Below are 14,047 nucleotides of genomic sequence, written 5' to 3' on the forward strand. Positions count from 1 at the left end.
TGATCGGGTGGAAAACAGGAGATATTAACTGACTAAGCGGGTGATGACACAAGGCAAAAGTAAATGGTAATGGGGAACTAAAGATGGATCAACTGAAGTGTAAATGGTAACAGTATTAATACCAACACTTGCAGTCCTAAACATTCCTACGTCTTTCCAATGATTTTTTTTTAACTTCTATTTCAGATTTGCTGTTTCTGCAGCATTTTCCTTTTGCATTATATCTAAGAGTTATCTTCCATTACATGAGAGATTAATACTTTAATTTTCAGACACTTCTGCTTGATAGTTACAAAGCCAGACGAGACATGCACAGTCTGGGAGCACCAATCAATAATATGCTTTCCCCAAGAAAATCAGATGACACAGTCAAAAAACAAAGAAGCTGTGAAATCTTGGATACATGCATTTACATTCAAGCACACACATCAGTAGTCACGAAATACTAACAAAGTAAACAGTGTAGCGGCTAGCTACACACTACAAAGTGAAGACACAGAGTCGCTGGTTTGAAATCTGGAGTCGGATGAACGACAGGGGCGCGGTGTGCCTTTAATATCCAAAAACTTCCCGCGCTACAGTTCCCGCGCTGACGTCACACGCAGGTCGCCTGACCTTCCCGCACGCGGGCCTTCCCAGCCCGATGATGGGGAAGAAGGAGGGCCCCCGCGCCATCTTGGATCGGAGCCTCTGACGATGTTCATGATGTCAGTAGCTGGTTCGATGCCGGTACGGAGTCGCCACAACAGTATAATTTGCAAGAACAAAAAAACATAAAAGAGACGCGAGAGACTGCAGATGCTGGAGTCTGGAGCAACAAACAATCTGCTAGAGAAGCTCAGAGGATCGAGCAGCATCTGTCAGGATGGGGGAAGAAGAAAGGAATCCTTTCACCCTCACACATTGATTGTTGCTGAAAAAATCCTAAGAATTAGGAGCAGGAGTACGCCATCTGGCCCTTTGAGCTTGCACTGCTGTTCATCAAGATCATAGCTGATCTTCTAACAGTATTATTTTTCTGCACTATTCCCATTATATCCCTTAGTTTCCTTAATATCTAGATATCTATTAACCTTTGTTTTGGACAAACTCAATGAGCAAAATCCATGGCCTTCCAGGGTAGGGAATTCCAAAGATTCATCACTCACAAAATGAAGATATTTTCCCTTAACTCAACCCTAAATGGCTTGCCCCTTATTCTGAAAATGTCACCCCTGATTCTAGATTCCATAGTCAAGGCCCTGTAAGAATTTTGTAAGTTTCAGTACAGGCCTTGTCTACTAAATCTTCCTCACATGGTAGACCCACCACTCCTGGAACAAATCTAGTGAATCTTCTCTGCACTCCCCCTATGACAAGTTTATCTATTTTAGGTATGGAGATCAGTACTGTTCTTAATACTGCAGGTCTGGTTCACCAGGACCCTGTTTCCCAGATCCTTTTAAACTCAGCGGGGCCCTGTTTCCCATGCTCCCTTTAAACTCACCAGACCCCTTTTCCTATGCTCCCTTTCAACTCACTGAGACTACGTTCTCTACATTCTCTTTAAACTCATTGGAGCTCTGTTTCCTGCACTCCCTTTAAACACACCAAGGCCCCATTTTGCACATTCATTTTAAAGACTAATGGAGTTGTTTCCCATGCTCCTTTTAAACTCACCAGCATCCCGTTTCCCAACCTCCCATTAAACACATGAGGGCCTTCTATTCCATGCTCCCTTTAAAGTCATCAGGATCCTGTTTCCCATACTCACTTTAAAGTCACCAGGTTTGTTGGAAACTTTATTAAATTATTGTAAAGCCTTCAAGAAAACTGTATGTTTCAATGAGATCTCCTCTCATTCTTCTAAATTCTAGAGAAGGCATTCCCAGATCTTACATTTTTACAGATTAGATTCCATCTGTCATGTCCTTGCCCATTCATTTATCTTCCTCAAATGCCCTCAAAGGCTCTTTATATACTCCTCACCATACACAAATTCCTGGCTAGTGTTGTATCATTGAAATGCATCATCTGTAAGTGTGCTTAATACTGAAATGAGTCTACAAACCTGGTAAGTATCTTTATAAAATCAGCATCTACTCAGTTCAAATGAACTAAGAAATAAATGCAAGCCGAGTCCTTTATTTCCCACAAATTCCCACATATTGTAATGTCAGTTCAAACTTTGAGGGGAATACTATTTCTAATCTTCAATCAGAAATCCTTTTCTGCTCAACAGCTAGAGAAAAAAATTACTTCTGTTGTTGTAGATAGTTCTACAATAACTATACATTCATAATAAATATCTAAAATACGATTCATTAAATATATTATTTGTTCAAACATATATTTGATATCTAGTATCATTTCACATGATTGGATTGCAATTAACTCTAATATTTATTTTTTATCACTTGCTCAAATTGGACATATTTGATTCAGTTTATTGAAGGAAAATTAAATACAAATATTAGTTAAATTTTCTCAAGGTAAATTTACATACCTCCCAGAATTTTGATGGGAAATCACTTTTAAGTCTCTGGCTTTCATATGTCAAGCTTAAGAATCTCTAAGCTGTATCTTTGACCCTGAATTTCTTCATAATTTATAATAACACACAAACATAAGAAATAGGAGCAGGAGTAGAGTATTTGGCCCCTTACATCTGCTCTGCCATTCAGTAGGATTACAGCTTATATTTTACCTCAATGTCACCTTCCCTACTTTGCCTAAATCCACGTTATATACTTTGACTCCCTAATATCTAATTATCTACTGACCTCTGACTTGAATACACTTAATGACTTCATCAGACAGCCATCTTGGGTACAGAAGTTCAAAGATTCACAATTTACTTAATGAAGAAATTTCTCCTCATCTCTGTCCTGAATGACCCCTCAGTTTGAGTCTTTGTCCATTGGTTACAGCCAAAGCACACGTACCCAGCATCTACCCCCTTTGTTACAATGAGATCACCTCTCCTAATTTCAATAACATATAGATTCAGTTTGCTTAATCCGGCTATATACATTAAACTACCATTCCAGGAATCAATTGGTTTTGTAGCATCAACAGCATGTGCCATGTGTTTATGAATTTGTCTGTAGCTTATGGTGGATTGATGCCAGAACCTCACTAAGTACATACTTGCTTGATTAACTGTGCCAAATCTGAGTAATGCTGGTAAAACTGCACTTAGCTGGAGGACACGAGGGATGGAAATTTGTCTTTGGTCGCCTGTACTAACTGTGAGATTTATTAGCAAATTTGTACTCCAAAATATGATTGACTTCAATGGAATTTCAAAAGCAGTGTACGACTCCCAGTCCCAACTATATTACATGGTTAGCTCGTGACCAAGGACAAATTACTACCCCAAATTTCCTACATTTATGCTTGTTCGTAAAAGGAGAAAATTTATGTCCAGTATTCTGCATGCAACAGGTTCTAAAATCCCCATTATTGGTCTCTTATGGCAATTATGCCATAATAAATGGGAAAACTTAGGGCTAAGTAGGAACATAGCGTTGAGTGGAAAGGGAGAAATTTGAATTTTGGTGTAGTGTTTGTTTGGGATGGTGTGGGTGCGTGAAGGTTTGCTTGAGGAGTAGGGATGTATTCCTGTTTTTTCCTGGCCCACAAACAGTGCTTTAAGATACAGTTGTTGAACCTGTTTTAGCCACCAGCCATGAAACTTGCATCAATTTCCCAATTACACTGTGGGAATCTGATTTAAATGTGGTCATGAAGGTGCTTACAAGCATGCCAGGAAACCTGTTATGAAATGGTGGTAGTTGTGAATAGCCCCAGACTGAGGACACTTTCAATGGTTTTTTTTTATATATATTTCCTCACCTCTTACAATCCCCTTTCACCTGTGTCCCTAGAGGGTGAATATCAAAGTCTATATAATGGTATTTAACACAAAACATTTCTATTGCAAGAACAATAAATATTATCTATTACAATAGGATATTTTATTTTACAGAATAGATAATTAGAATGCCAGGCAGCTGGAATATGGTTCCCTGCAATGATTATGGCAGAAGATTTTATAAAATCACAAGTAAATAATCCCTGCCACTTTTTTCTCTGATAATCGTGTATTGCAAACCGAGGCAGACTTAGATGACACTGGAAGAACGTACAGAAATCAAAACACTGCTGAACCAAATTATCAGCTGTTGGCCTGCATGCTACTGTCATTATCTCCCATTTGAATGTGAAATTAAAGTCATACCAGTCTATTTGAATTCTGCATCCAAGTTTAACTGAAATTTCATGCTAGATGTATGAGAAATGCTTTCAAAACCGTAGCTTGTGAACAGCTCCCAAGTGCGCAGATGGCCACTGACCGACAATCAGCCTCCCCCAAATGAACTAGAGGCTATTAACATAGAGGAAACAGGTGTTTATTTCTGCACCCCACAAATCAGTGCCAGTATTCGTATTACCAATTCAAAGAAGCAAAAGATAACACAGATGTACTTTAATACCACATTTGTCACTAGCAAATTTATGGGAATAATAAACTGTATGTTTGAAAATGCGTAGGCCTCCATTGAACAAACTGTTTCTGATAGAAGAATAGGGTAATTTTGGGGAATGAGTAGGTATGCATCAGCCATGTATTTACTAATTTTTCAAAATCCTATCCTTCTCATAATCACTTGCTCTCCCAATGATCATTTTCCAGGCTTACTCAAACTGCAGCTTGCTGCGTGAGTCACTAGAATTTAGGTTTCAACATAACTGAGTAATGACACTTTTGCAAAAAGCTGTAAATCTGATGGCTACACCAGAGAAGTGACAATATCAACTTCACTGAAATGGTTAGAACTTTGGTCAGAGTAATATTGAATCTAAAGGTGGAATTGGCAATTCCCACATTAATTTCCATAGCAACAAAACTTTCACTAATCAACCATGAAATGGCTATGTAGCTATTAAATAACAGAAGAGGAGAAACTCACAGTGCCTCAAAAGCTTGAATCAGTAGCTGCAGAATGAATATTTTGCAATTTTGTTTCTATATCAGATTAAATCCAGGCAAAGAACATTTTCATTCAGCTGCATAAATTATGCTGCCTCATTGTTCTCCTCCACCTGCTGTTTAGACATGTCAATCATAGGAAGAAAGGAACATCAGGGAAGGGTGGGGGTTGTTCAAGCTTTCAACTCTGCTCTTCTATTCATTGAAACCATAGCTGATCTGCACCTTAATTCTATCTTTCTGGCTTTGCCCTATGTCCCTGAACTCCTCGCCCCAACTGAACCTGCAAATCTAACATGTCTGTTATACTTCAAGCTTAGCCACCTACAAAAGAAAACACATATTTGGTAGGAAAACATTGTCAAAATGTTTAAATCATTACCTTGATCAAATATAAATTTAATAACATTGTGCTCTTCATTAACAGTTTTAGCTGATTAGTTCAGAAATGAAAATTTAAGAGATGTTTGTTTCTATGTATGATGGCACTCTGTTCCTCAATAAGGAATGCCTGCTGACCTTCACACTCTAAAACTGTGAGCTGTTTCACGTCAGTCTTATTGTACCTGAGGGAGATCAAAAGATGAAGGCTCAAATTTTAGATCATTTTACTTGCAAGGATTGATAGAAAACAATGAATTTAATATCTTAACTCTTCAATTTACAGTGTGAGTGCAGTGTGAAGATAGTGATGCAAATAGAAAGTACAGATGGCCGAGCTGGTTCAAGACAAGTGCTACTTTCATTCTGGGCTCCAATTTCATATTGGACTCTTGTGCAAAGTTGGAAGAAATGGTAGAGTAAGTGGGATAATGGAACTGGAAATCCTTCGGCCGCATTCTTCCAAGGCAGCACTCCCCTGGCACAGTACAGCTGGGAAACACGGATGAGATAGGGGTGCGGTCAGTCAAGTTTCGGGAGTACATTGAAGGTTTCTTCACTAAGATATAAGATATTTATTTATTAGCCACATGTACATCGAAACACACAGAGAAATATGTCTTTTTGCATTACTAAGAATGTGCTGGGGTGCAGCCCGCAAGCATCGCCACTCTTCGGGCGCCAACATAGCATGCCCACAGCTCCTAACCTGTACGTCTTTGGAATGTGGAGGGAGACCGGAGTATCTGGAGGAAACCCATGCAGACATGGGGAGAACGTACAAACTCCTTGCAGACAACGGTGGGAATTGGACCCAGGTCACTGGCACTGTAATATCATTATGCTAACTGCTATGCTACTGTGAAGTTGGCATTAAGTATTTAAAGCAATACGCATTTTAGAAAAGATGCAGTGTTAAGCTCATATTACAGTATGTTTGTTTTATTGCTCCTCAGTTTTATTGGTTTTTTTGCAATGCAGTCAGAATATTTTCTCTGTTAATACAAGTTGAACACCTTTTAAGAAAATGATTTTCTGTCGATTCCCTGCCCAGCAAAATCATCAGAATATAAGTGCCTGTATCCCAAGCTGTTGATTTGCAAATGGCAGTGGTTTCAGACAAAGACACACCATGTGAAGTCAGTAACAAGTTTGCCTTGCCCATTCCTCATATGCAGGCTAAGCACAATAGCAATGAGTGAATCCTCAGATTTCATGCTGAATCCATGAGACAAGAGTCTGTATTGTCTTATGTATTCCCACAGCAATAGTTGGACTTTTATTATAAGATCCAGATATTTACTACTATGATAAGAGTAATCAGTGAGAAATTAAAGTAACATCTTAAAAAATATGTATCATAATAACTCCTATTAAATAAAAGCATAGTTGTTTTCTAAGCTTTAGTGATTTACTAATTTGAGATATCTTCCAGAATATATCTGATATTATATTCCTCAAAGTTATTTTTTAAATGAATTGCTCCACCCTGAAGTGCGCAGAGGAGCAGACTTACACAAATACAGTTCACGAAAAAAATTGCAAAATGTTATATCATCACAAGATGAGGTGTACAAGATGATAAGAGGCATAGATCCAGTGGACAGTCAGAGACTTTTTCCCAGGGTGACAATGGCTAACATGAGGGGACATAATTTTAAGGAAGGTATGGGGGGATGTCAGGGGTAAGTTTTTTGCACAGAGAGTGATGGGTGCATGAAACGCACTGCCTGCAGAGGTTGTGGTATCAGATACGTTAGGGACATTTAAGAGACTCTTAGATAGACACATGAATGATAGAAAAATAGGGGCTATGTGGGAGAGAAGGGTTAGATAGATCTTAGAGCAGGATAAAATGTCGGCATAACATTGCGGGCTGAAGGGCCTGTACTGTGCTGTAGTGTTCTATGTTCTATGTTCACATTTAATTCTAGTTATCTATTCCTTCTCTGTACTTTTCCTTCACTTTCACTAAATGGACTTGTCTACCCTATTGAAGCCTTCAGTTAAACTACTAAATCAAACATACTAGCTATGGCACAATTGCAATAATATGTAATATAGCAAAACATTTTTAAAATGCACCAAGTGTAAATAAAAACAATTTAGAAAAGCAGAAGGAGATTGTTTGGGAACCTACCACTACAGTAAACCTGCTCAAGGCATTGGCCTGGAGCTTGTAGCTGTAATAACAGTGAAACTGTCAGTGTTTGGCATCTTTTGCCATGAAACTGAAAGTAACATCTGGAGGATAAATATGCAAAATTCCCTGCTTCTTCTTGGGTACAGGTTTACAGCCTTCTACCGTAAACTTCCAAGAACAAACTATATGCAAAATAACCTCTGTTAAAAACACTGGAAATTTTATGCATTAGAACATGTGTAACCAAAATTTTAATAGGGCTAGGTCATAGTTATTCCATAACAACTTTTCTGAATCTGAAAATAGTAATTTCTATATTAGATTTTCATAACCTTAAATAAAATTTAAAATGTCATACCTTTGCAAAATAATAAAAATTTCATATTATTGTGACATTTTATCTTAATCTCACATTAAAATCCCTAACTTCTTTTTTCTCTCTCTGGAATATTTAAAAACTTATTAAGGTCTTGACCTTAAACATTGTCTATTTCCCTCCACAGATGCTGCCTGACCCGCTGAGTTCCTCCAGGCTCTTGTTTGTTGCTTTTTTCTTCCTGGTTTGTTATCTGTGAGAATTCTCTATGTTTGCTTGACTACTTGTGTAGATGGAGGAAAAAAAGGTTGGCATGGACATAGTGGGCTGTAGGACCCATTTCTGTGCTGTATGAATCTGTGACTCTACTTAGTAAGCTTAATGACATCAGTATGGCTGAATACCAGGGATCCTGTTGAGCCAATGCCAGATTTCATTTTGGAGAAGAGGGATGCATGCCACAGCAGTGGCTACATCTAGGTCTTCTTTAAGGTCAGCAACAAGCACAACAGATTGCCAGATTTGGATCTACAAAGTGAAGTACTGAGTTAATAATTGAGTGCTCCACAGGAGACATAAGAGACTGCAGATGCTGGAATCTGGAGCAACAAACAACCTGCTGGAGGAGCTCAGTGGGTCCAGCACCATCTGTGGGGGAAAAGAAATAGTTGACGTTTCAGGTTGAAACCCTGCATCAGGATTGAGTGTGGAGAGAGATGATAGCCAGTGTAAAGATGAGAGAGGGAGTGGTGAGACAGGAACAAGTAGATGATTGGTGGACTGGGGATAGATGAAGGATGACAGGCAAATGGAGCCAGGTAGGGGAGGGGAGGGGTGGAGTTGGGAGTTAGAGTGCTACACAATTTGCTTTCTACAGGGAATTCCAGTTTACCTGACAAGTATGCTGAAGGAAGAAGAAGAGTAGTAGTGTTCTCTACTAAGCTAGATTTATTAGTTGGCTTAAGTGGAGAATCAGACCATTCCAATATTACCCAATCAACTCAAAAACATCAAGACTTCTGGAGCAGGTGTTATCCCTCCAGAAATAGGCATTCAACTTCAATTATCTGTCATGGAAAGAGATTACAAGAGGACAAATTAAATGATTCAACGATATTCTTAAAGACTTCCGAATAAAGTGTGACATTCCCAATCATTTGTTGGAATCCCTGGTGCAGAACTATTCAAAATGGAGAAGCAGCATTTGGGATGACACTGAAAATGTTGCCTCCATGTATTAGGAGCACCCAGAAATCCAGTAAAGCAGCCGGAGGATCACAATATCTCTCATACTACCCACCTATTCTTCCCATCAAGCACCCTCTGTTCCACCTATGGCAGAGTTGGTGGACCCATGAGTTTGTGGGCCTCATCAGTCACTGAAGAATGCACAGAATTTTAGTGGAAGCATGTCATTCTCAATTCTGAGCAATTGTATGAGAAGACTGCATGGAATGTATAGACCTGAGCCCAATTTTTGAGACCATCAGCTAGAATCACAGAAAGATGAACTTCATTCATGAGACTTTGGAGGACTTCCACTCATTGATACAAGCAAGTATACACCGCTGAGTCGCCAAACATGACCAGAAGACATAACATTAGAAGACCTTTGGTGGATCAACCAAATTACAATGCATTCTTTCATGCAAGGCACCAACACTCTTTGTTAGAGCAATATGCAATTTGATAGTGTTCCTAGACAAATTTTAAAGAACTGGCATACTCCCTAGGATTTAGGAGCTATTGATTACAGCCACATAAAACTATGTGGCTGAGCTCTGTTTCAACAAAAGAGTAAATTGTGGGAAGGCTACTGTGTGACAACATCTGCTACTCATATAACTGCTGACACCTTTTATTTGAATGAATGGTATTGTAATTAAGTACCAAATCAAGTGCACATGAAGATGAGGCAGAAATGAGTAAGCCATTCCAATTATCAAGGGAACTCTGGATAGGCCAGTGGATATCTAGCAGTAGGGATCAAGTACTCTCTTGAGAATTGTGAAATGTATATTGTGACATAATTTTAAAGTAAAACCTTGCATATATTTTGTATTGTATTCAAAAGACAGAATATGTTATATTGCATTTATATTTCACAGATTCCTGAAAAGGCGGTTGTAAATTTGGGCTATCTAATTGGGGATCTTTCCTGAAGTCCTAAAGGAGCATCTACATTTCCCCCAGACATCACCCAATCAATAACCCCAGCCCCTGACACCATGAGATGTACACTCAGGATAACAAGATCCTCATGCGACTCACTCCCTCCACCAACAATCCTGTCAGTCTTGATAACTGCAACAAATCCCCCCTGCCGCCAACCATACTGAATGCTGCTTGTCCCAATCCCCTGCTGTTGTTGGCTTTGTTCCAGCCACAATGCTCCTGGTCCTAAACCTCTCCACTGATGTCGCTGGTCCTAGTTCCTCTAAAATGCTCCAGACTTGATCAGCCCCACCAATGCTTCCCTCACCATGTTGCCAGTTCCAGCCTCTGCCCCACCCTCACCCATCTCCAGGCCTTCGATTCTTCTGCACTCTTCCACAATATCCTCCACGTTGTCACCAACACATCTTCCCCTCTAACCTATCAACAATACTCCAGCAGCCAATTCTCAACCTGACCTTGCCTCTACACTAACCCATCCTTTACTTAGTATTATCTAACTGGGATGGTCTATTAGGAAATCATTTTCTTAATGTATTTTTCTTTGCTTGGTAATTATCTTTTATTTTCATTTCGGTAGTTGAATATAATGATCCAGTTTACAGCAATATGAAGCCAACAAAACGAGGCTATCCTCACTTTATGCATGAAAGCTTTATTTGAGCTCAATGACCTAAATCATACTGACTGTGGTCCTCAGTTAAGAATGGAACTGTCAGGAAGTCCTTGACATACAGGTATGGAGTCCAAGGGCGGGTGCAGCCTTGATGGAATTTATTAGCGTTACCCTAAGGAACTGTCTCTCTAAGCCTGCGGTTTTCTTTAATTATTTTGTTTATTATCATTACTATTTGTTCTTATGTGTTCTAAAATATTTTAATGCTTTAATTTCAATAGATTTTTTTAAAGTATCTTTGTATGTCAGAGACATTCAGAACTGTTATATCCACTGATGCCTTTGACAGACAGAAGCAGTTCTGCACTACACCGCTGTTGGTTTAATTGTCATCCAGACCTCACAACCTGACCAAAAAGGGCTCCCTGCATCCTGCTGACATCCAGAGGCTGTAGGCAGAGGGTCAGCTCTCTAGAGTCAGCAGGTTGTCTTGGAGGAACACCATAGGTTCATCACTTAATTGATCCTAGGGGTTACATTTTGTGGAGAATGCAATATGTTGGCCTTGAACCCATTGGACTTCAGGAAATTGGGAGGTTATTTTGTTCGGAAGTGATTAACAGCTTAGATGCTAACTTGATGTTTTCTTTGGCTGAAGAGTTTGGAATCAGGTGACATGGTCTTTTGAGAAGAGATCAGCCACACAGGACTGAGATGAAAATATTTTTCTCTAAGCACACCAATTTAAGCAGGCTAATTTCAAATAATATGGTAGAACTTACAAAAATCTCAGTTGCAAGGGATAAAGTATTGGAGAAACACAGGGGGAGCTAAAGGCAGACAAGTCGCCAGGACCTCCTACACTGCATGCTTGGATTTTAAAGAAAGTGGCTACAGAGATGCTGAACCCCTTAATTGAAATTTTTCACAACTCACTAAACTCCAGGAGGGTACCAAAAGATTGGAAAACAGCCAATGGAACTCCTTTGATCAAAAAAGGAGGAAGGCAGCAGGCCGGAAACTACAGGCCAGTTACTTTAACATCTATTATTGGCAAGATGCTAGAGTCAATAATCAAAGAGGAAATAGCTAACAGTTTAGGAAAGCTGAATAAAATTAAATGTAGTCAACATGGTTTTATAAAAGGTAAATCAAGTTTGACAAATTTGGTCAAGTTCTTTGAGGATGTAACAAGGAGAGTTGATACAGGGAAACCAATATGTGAAGTGTATTTAGATTTCCAAAAGGCATTTGACAAGGTGCCACATAAGACCTGGTGCATAAATTAAAAGCCCATGGTATTGTAAGATGTGTGTTGGAATGGATTGAAAACTGGTTGTCTCATAGCAAACAGAAAATTGGAATAAATGAGTCGTTTTCACACTGGGCAGAGGCAACCACAGGGATCGGTTCTTGGCCCACAACAGCTCACTATTTAAATTAGTGACCTGGAGGAAGGAACAGTATAAAAGGTTTCCAAATTTGCTGATGATACCAAAATAGGTGGAAGGGCATTTTTTGATAACAATACTGTGATTCTGCAATGGGATATAGATAGATTGAGTGAGTGGGCAAATGGCTGATAAATGGAGTTTAATGTGGGATAGTGTGAGGCCATCACTTTGGTAAGTGAAGTTAAAAGGCAAATTATTATCTAAACAGACAGAGACTAGAAGTGAATGAAATACAGAAGGATTTAGGTGTTCTAGTGCATGAATCACAAAAAGCTAGCAGACAAGTCCAACAAGTAGTTAAGAGAACAAATGGATTTTGGACTTCACTGCAAAGGGTCTGGAGTTAAAAATAGGGAGGCTTTGTTGCAATTATACAGGGTGTTGGTGAGGTCTTACCTGGAATTCAGCAAACAGTTTCAATCCCCCTTACCTAAACAAAATAGTAATATTGGAGGCAGACTAAAGGAGACACACCAGGCTAATTCCTGGGATGAGAGGGTTATTCTACCAAGAGAAACGAAAAAGTTTGGGCCTGTGTTCCTTGGAGTTTAGAAGAGTGAGGAATGAACTTATTCAAACATATAAGATCCTAAGGGGGCTTCACAGGATAGGTGTTGGAATGTTTTCACAGTGGAGGGTCTTGAATAAGTGGACATAACTGCAAGATAAGGGGCTGGTCACTTAAAACTAAAGTACATAGATATTCCTTCTTGCAGAGGGTGGTGAATCTCTGGAATTCTCTGCCCCAATGGGTGGCAGAAGCTGGATCATTAGAAGTATCTAAAGTGGAGGTGGATAAACAGATCAAAGAATAGAGCAGTATGGGAAAATGGCACAGAAGAGGAGTTGAGATCAGCATAGGTCAGACATGATCATATTGAATGGGCAGGCTTGAAGGGCCTGATGTCTGACTCCGGCTCGTATATTCTTGTGTTCTTGTGACATTTATGAATCACGGGGATTCTCTACCCCATGGGGCTGTGGATGCTCAATCATTGACAGTAAGTGAATCAAGGGATTTATGGACAATAAGTGAATCAAAAGATATGAGGATCGTATGGGTCTGGGGGACCCGGATGATTTTAATGAATGGCAGAGCTAGCTTGAAGCTCAGATGCCTTACTTCTGCTTCTTTTCATATGTTCCTCTGTTTTTATAGTACAGGCCCTCCCCAGGTTCCGCTCCTGAGAACTGTTCATCACCCAAACAGTTCACATGTCAGAAATACGGCTGCAAACTGAGTTCCTACACGACAGAAGATGCCTGCAAATGTGGGTTGTCCCATCGGATTAGATAGCTTGGAGAAACATTTTAAATTTCATTTTGCCATTCTTAATAATAAAGCTGATATTAACAAGCCTATCTTGGGCTAATAATGATATTCTTTTAAAAGATTTTACTGCAGACGAGGTTTTAAATGCTATTGGCGGTTTTAAGGACACTGCTGCTGGCCTGGATGACGTGTATCTGGATAGGATTTGCAAAATGGACATTGAAGTGTTGACTAGAGTGTATTCTTATTGGGTTCAATGTGGCAAAAATCCAGATTGTGTCCAAAACAGTCACCTGCAGCCCCGCAGCGGCCGACAAATCCATCCCATGGGTCTCCCAAACACTTGTTCGTATGTATGGGCTGTGCATAAGTCAGGGGTTTGTAAGCTGGGGTGGACCTGTATTCCCTACTTTTTATATTCCTTGAGATTTTATGTACTGTGAGCTCTCAACATCGAGCATGAGGTTCTCTTTTATGCAATAATTTTTAATCTCATGAACATTTTTATATTTATGAAGCTCTAAATTTGGGAAACCCACTCTTTTCTTTTTTGGAAACCAATTTGCTTTGAGCCCTCAGTGTCTCCTCTCTGAATGCCTCCCACTTCTCTGACATGGTACTCCTGATTAAATTTGAAGAAAGTTGCACATATTTTACTTTGCTTCCACCCTGGCTAATATTATTATAGTTGAAATCCCCTACCACAACATTATT

The sequence above is a fragment of the Pristis pectinata genome, chromosome 4 (assembly GCF_009764475.1).
Source record: "Pristis pectinata isolate sPriPec2 chromosome 4, sPriPec2.1.pri, whole genome shotgun sequence".
Taxonomy (NCBI): domain Eukaryota; kingdom Metazoa; phylum Chordata; class Chondrichthyes; order Rhinopristiformes; family Pristidae; genus Pristis; species Pristis pectinata.